Source organism: Myotis brandtii, unplaced genomic scaffold (assembly GCF_000412655.1).
Source record: "Myotis brandtii unplaced genomic scaffold, ASM41265v1 scaffold847, whole genome shotgun sequence".
NCBI classification, from domain to species: Eukaryota; Metazoa; Chordata; class Mammalia; order Chiroptera; family Vespertilionidae; genus Myotis; species Myotis brandtii.
This window is the reverse complement of record NW_005371441.1, coordinates 1582625-1589035: the sequence shown is the minus strand read 5'-3', so window position 1 is coordinate 1589035 and position 6411 is coordinate 1582625.

Here is a 6411-nt window from a genome sequence, read left to right as displayed (position 1 = left end):
CTCTCTCAGTGGGACTCTTCTTCGAGTTTTGTGAGGCCCCTAACTCGAGCATTTCTTGGGACAGGAGCGGGAACCCAGCATGGGTGGGACTCCCAGTCCCCAGCGGAGCTTCAAGCCTGCAGCTTGTTCTGGCTTTGCATTTCCACACCAGGACTCTCCTGCAGGCCACCTCTGTGACACTGTGACCTCAGGCTAATGAAATCTCATTTCTCTCTTCTCATCCCCAAGTCTCTCCCATTATTTTCCTTTGTTGGCTCTGGATTGCTCCAAAGGATGCCCTACCAAACGTTGCCTCTGGGGGCCCCAGTGTGTCTGGCTCAAGAGGGGGTGTTGGCTGGGGCCGGGGTAGACTGGGAGGTGATGTCAGGACACGGTCTCACTGACATGCCTGGTCTCGCCGGTCCAGCCTCTGACTGTGAATAAAACATTTCCTCCACTTTTCTGTCCCCCAAAAAGACAAAGACAAATAAAGCCGGGTAAAGAAAGCAATCATTTACTTTGGTCTTGGGACATTTCTTTTCTCTGACATCTCTCCAGGGGCCGGAGCTCCCTCACACTGTGCACAAGGAAGTGAGTGACATCTTGGAGAGGGTGAGGAAGTTGCTGTACATTAGCGATAGCCATGCCCCCCTCCATCAGTGTGTTTACAGAAGAGAAGAGCCCCAGGCCACTGATGTAACTGTATAAAAATAAAGGAATGTGTGGCCAAGGAATAATCCAAATACTTGAACTGAAAACAAAGGGAAGGGGTCATTTTTACAGCCCGGCTCTAGTCCCTGAAGGGTGGATGTGGATGACTAACCCGGGCACATCTGTATTTACACGAGCTGGAAGACAGAAATTACTAACACGTAGGGAGAGTCGGAGGGGGGCGGGGAAGTACCCTGCAGCTCCTCAAGTATCAGAGGAAGTAATCCAGTGAGACTCCTCAGCCCGGCTAACGTTCCATCACATCTAGCATGACTGTGCCATCTAGTGGCTCCCCCAGGACTGCCTCCAGTGGGAATTTCCCGTCAACTACAGCCAAAGGGGGTCAAAGAGCATCTCCACGGCCTCTGCATGAAGCTATTTCCAAATAGCATGTAGCTATTTCCAAATTTCTCAAGTCCGTCTTAGAGTGAAAGCCCCATGAACTCCACTCAGATGCCTGACTTCATGCCACTGGTTTCATCATATCAGAGCATCTGCCCGGTGCCAAAATGTGTAGCATGACTCTACCAGAGACACCAACCAGCTTCGCAGACTCAGTCACTGCCCTCCAGAAGTTCAATGCTGAGGGGAGAAGTTACAGACTTCCCTTTCCTTCTCTTAAGGTGGGGAGGGTAGTAGCAGCAACGAATAAAGACACGGGAGAAGAATCCCCAAGCTCAACAGCCATCCTTCAAATAACCAAAAGCCGATGCTCTTCACATAGGAACAACATCGACCTCCCAAATTTCTTGCTCTGAAATATTGACGATCTTTGCTCATTTTAGCTCTACGTGTGAAGCTTTGTCACACCAACTTCTGGCTCCCTCTCCCTTTCCCTGGGTCCTCCTGCTTCCTGTCCTGTGCTCTGAAGGCCACCAGTACCTACTTGCCCGAGGTTGTCGCCAGCCCTCAAATGTCCACCACTCTGCACAGCTCCCTGCTCGGCACCTACGCTCTCAACGGGTGGGCTCAGTGCCAGCCTCAGTGAAAGAGTCAGAAGAAACTCGGGGAAGAAAACGATTTCCGGACTTTACTTTTAAAGCTGCTTTGAAAGGACTGCACGTTTCATGTGCATCTATAGCAGTGGTTCTCAACCTTCCTAATGCCGCGACCCTTTAATACAGTTCCTCATGTTGTGGTGACCCCCAACCATAAAATTATTTTCGTGGCTACTTCATAACTGTAATTTTGCTACTGTTCTGAATCGTAATGTAAATATCTGATGTGCTATATGTGTTTTCCAATGGTTGCGACCCACAGGTTGAGAACCGCTGCTCTGTAGGAACACATGGACTCTCCAAATGGAATAATAGCTGAGCCAAGAAGGAAGCAGGGCTGCGGCCAATGCCTCTGTATCTTTAGGAAAAGTTGGACAACTGACATGTGCCAGGATTTTTACAATGCATGCTGCTTTTGAAACTAGACTGTTTCAAATATTTGACTTTTATTGGGTTGTGGTTTTTCTTTTTTAGAGAAACAATGCCCAGAACCTAAAATTCACCATCTTAAAGTTACATAGTTCAGCAGTTTTTAGGTCATTCGTGGTGTTGTACAGTCATCACTTCAAACTAATTTTAGAACATTTTCATTACCCCCAAAGGAACCCCGTACCCAGGGTGGTCATTTCTATTCCCTCTTCCCACAACCAATAATCTACTTTTTACCTCCATGGATTTGCCTGTGCTAGGTATTTCAGATAAATGGGATTGTACAGTATATGGCCTGTACTGGCTGTCTCCTTTTACTTAGCATGTTTTCAAAGTTCATGCATCTGGTAGCATTATAGTACTTTATTCCTTTATGACTAAATGGTATTTCATTGTATGGATACATCACACTTCATTTATACATTCAGTAGTGTATGGACACATGGATTATTTCCATTTGGGCCTATTATGAATTATCCAGCTATAAACATTCATGTACAAGTTTTTGTGTAAACATATGTTTTCAATGCTCTTGGGTATATATCTAGGAGTGGAATTGATGGGTCACATGGTAATTCTATGTTGAACTCTTAGTGGCCAGCAATGTATGAGGGTTCTCATTTCTCTTCCTCTCTGAGAGGAAGGGAGAGGGATAGAGAGTTAGAAACATCAATGAGAGAGAAACATCGATCAGCTGCCTCCTGCACACCCCCTACTGGGGATGTGCCCGCAACCAAGGTACACGCCATTGACCGGAATCGAACCTGGGACCCTTCAGTCCACAGGCCGAAGCTCTATCCACTGAGCCAAACCAGTTAGGGCAGAATGACTGACTCTTAAAGTCAGAATGACTGAGTCTTAAAGTCAGAACCATCGGTTCTCCAACCGATGCAAGAAAGTTCTCTACGATTTTCCTGACAGTCATTTTATTCACTTCAGGCAATGACAGGGACCTCTTTTCTTCACAAGGCTCACCATTCTATCTATCATTTCTAGAATGCCCCTCCTTACATTTAAAGCTTGCCATCTTATAATTCCCTGTAAAGTTTGAGATCACATAAAAACTCCTGAACTATATCATGCCGCCTACCGTGACCCTGTCCTCAACAGCTCTCTCCATTAAGCTACCTATCTCCAGATCTTCACCTTTTCTACAAAGTCATGGATCCCGTTCCTTTGCATCTTTGATGCCTTCTTCTAGATACTAAAATGTGCCAACCTCCTTCAAAACATGCACACTCAAATGTGAGCAAGCTGTGCTCCTGGCAGTAGGGATACATCAAGAGCATCATTTGGCCCTGACACTTAGTAATGTATTCTAAGACTGACTTTTTGCAACTGTGTAATACATGAGCACAAATTGCGCTTGCACCAATCAGCTAAAACCCTCAAGACTTTTATTGAATGATTTGCTGTTATCCCGTTGTTCTCGGGCAGTTAGTTTTTAAAGCTCGTGGAACTTGATCTTTTGTGTTTAAAATATATTTTTATTGATTTCAGAGAGGAAGGGAGAGGGAAAGAGAGACAGAAACATCAATGATGAGAGAGAATCACTGGTTGCCTCCTGCACACCCTACTAGGGATCGAGCCAGATCGTGTGCCCTGACCGGGATTTGAACCATGACCTCCAAGTTCATAGGTCGACACTCAACCACTGAGCCACGTGGGCCGGGCAGGACTTGATATTTATTAAATCTCATCTTTTAAATTTTAGTCTATAAAACCAGCTTGCTAGAATCTGTTGGATTCATGAATCTGTTTCCACTTCACTACCTCTCTCAGCTTTATGTCAATCACGAATTAGAAAGGCATTTTTATTGGTCTTTGGCCAATCCATTCTTACGAACCATATGGGAAGTTTCCTTTCCAGGATACTCTTCTTGTATGTAGCACTGTTACATCATTAAAATACCTGTTCACTTGCTTATCTCTCTATTAGATTGGACTCTCTTTGTTCTTGTCAGTATTTGTCATTCAATAAATGTTTGTTGAATCTAATTGAACTGAATCTCACTTTCAAATGCCAGCTTAGAGCTTTGTTGATAGAACCACTTGCTAAACACATGAGACACCTGTCTCTTGATAAAATCCTGCTAAACGTTTAGCTATGTGAAGCCATGGTCAAGAAAAAAATAAAAATAAAAAAAGAGCTGTTCTTGGTTCATTAATACCTTTTGCATAGCTTAGAATTCACTTCCTACAACATCTTCCTTATTAATAGCTTATATATTTTTTAGCCTTTTATATGTGCTAGTATCTGTACTAAGCATTTTACGTATATTATATCATCCTATTCTTAGAGCAAACCCAAGATACACCGATTAATGCTGGTAATTGATAACCTTCCTTCAGAATGAATTGAGACCAAGCAGGGACTGGTAAGGCCTTACACGTTCATTTCTAATGCTTTATTTGTTGTACTTAAAACAAGGCTGCAGAATTATAAAATGTAAATATTCACTAATTTGAAAGGCTGGATTCATTTTGTTTTTCTGTTCTCTATACTTGCCTGCATTTTTCAAGTTACCAAACGAATATTTCAAAGAGCAAATCCACAGATGCGTGGACATTTAGATGCATGGGGAACTGCTGGGGCCACCATTCTTTCTGACCCGGCTAAAGGAGGTGGGTCAGCGGATTTTACATTGCATCATAACACATTCAAGACATGTCAGTAAAACATAAAAAAAATCACTTCGGAGTGGTCACAATATTCCTCATAGATTCTTCTAGAAGACCAATTCACCCCACAGCACTGAGGTGAGAGAGTAACCAGACTTCCTTTGGGTCTGTGGATTCCTATCAGTAGCTCCAACAATACGCTTCTATTTAAAGAGTTAGGCAGGGATATTAGGAAATGAACTAATAAAAAATCATAGTGCTCTGCAAATTTACTGCACATGTTGGCAAATAGGAGGAAATAAAGCAAATGGTTAACAATAATTATTTTTAAGTTACAAGATCAGGGTGTGTGTTTTTTTTTTCACACTCTTCTTATATGTTCCAAATTTTCCACAGGAAAGAAAAATAAAAATTTATTTTTATATATCCTCCTTTGTCTTCCAATGTTTTACTGTTCACCTAGACTCTAGGACTCTAGGTCCTAGAGCAGTGGTTCTCAACCTTGGGTGCACATTAGAATCACCTGGGAATCTTTCTTAAAATCCTGATTTCTGGGCCTCATCCCTCCGGAAATTCTTTTTCTTTGTTACTCATGTTGTGGCCCCGCCCCATAACAAAGAAACAGAATTTCCGGAGGATGAGGCCCAGAAACCAGGATTTTAAAAAGATTCCCAGGTGATTCTAATGTGCAGACAAGGTTGAGAACCACTGACCTAGAGGTTTGCCCGCATTCACAGAGTGCTCCCCTTTAACACTAAAAGCTGCAAGTACTCTAGGGAATTAAGTGCCCCAGATGCTCTCCGTAAGGGCGTCCAGGCTCACAGCTTTCTGTCTGAAGAACATCAGGGAGCTGTCTCTCTAACGCTGGCTTTGAAACGGACAAATCTTCTGGTAATAGGCTGGCACATGGCCCACTTTTTATGATCGATCATAGAAATATGGCTGATGAAAAGGAAAGTGACATTTTAAATCATATCTATTTGTATGTAAGGCTCGGAGCTGTTTTAATACCTCCGTATAATTCATCATTTTGAAGTGAGCCATTTATCTCAATGGCTGTGATCTATAGCTTTTTCCACGACTGATGGGCCACATGTCATAGTACAATGGGCTGAGACAGCAGCTGTAAGTGATGAGCAAACACTGACGTATTCCTTAGAAACGGCTCTCCACACTCACAGTTTTCAAGAGATCTTATGTTGAGATAACAACGTAATGTGATCATCTTAAATTCTATATCTTTGCACCCAAGAATGCTGGATGAAGGGAAATATATTATTAGAAGTTGCCTTTCTTATGGTTCTTAACTTTTCTGTTTTTAGTTTGTTTTTAAACATGTTTCAATAGTGTCAGCTGCCTTAAATCTTCATTAAAGTAGACATTCAAAAAATAAGAGAGAGTCATGCATTTAGCAAATACTCATATTTCGACAAGTATGGACGTGGCCATGAAACCTAGTGTTTGGATATTGAAGTCTTAAGGAATGAAAGCTTTGATTTTCCTGTTCGATTAGTTTTAATTAGTAGATATCTGCCTCTTTTAAGCTTTATTTTCTCTGCAGCTTCTCCCCCACCATTTTCCCTTCCCAGGTCCCTGCCAGAGTTCACGCTGAACTGCCCTACTTTCTGCCTCTAAGCTAGGAAACTCTGAGGTTTGCTTTCAACATGGAAAA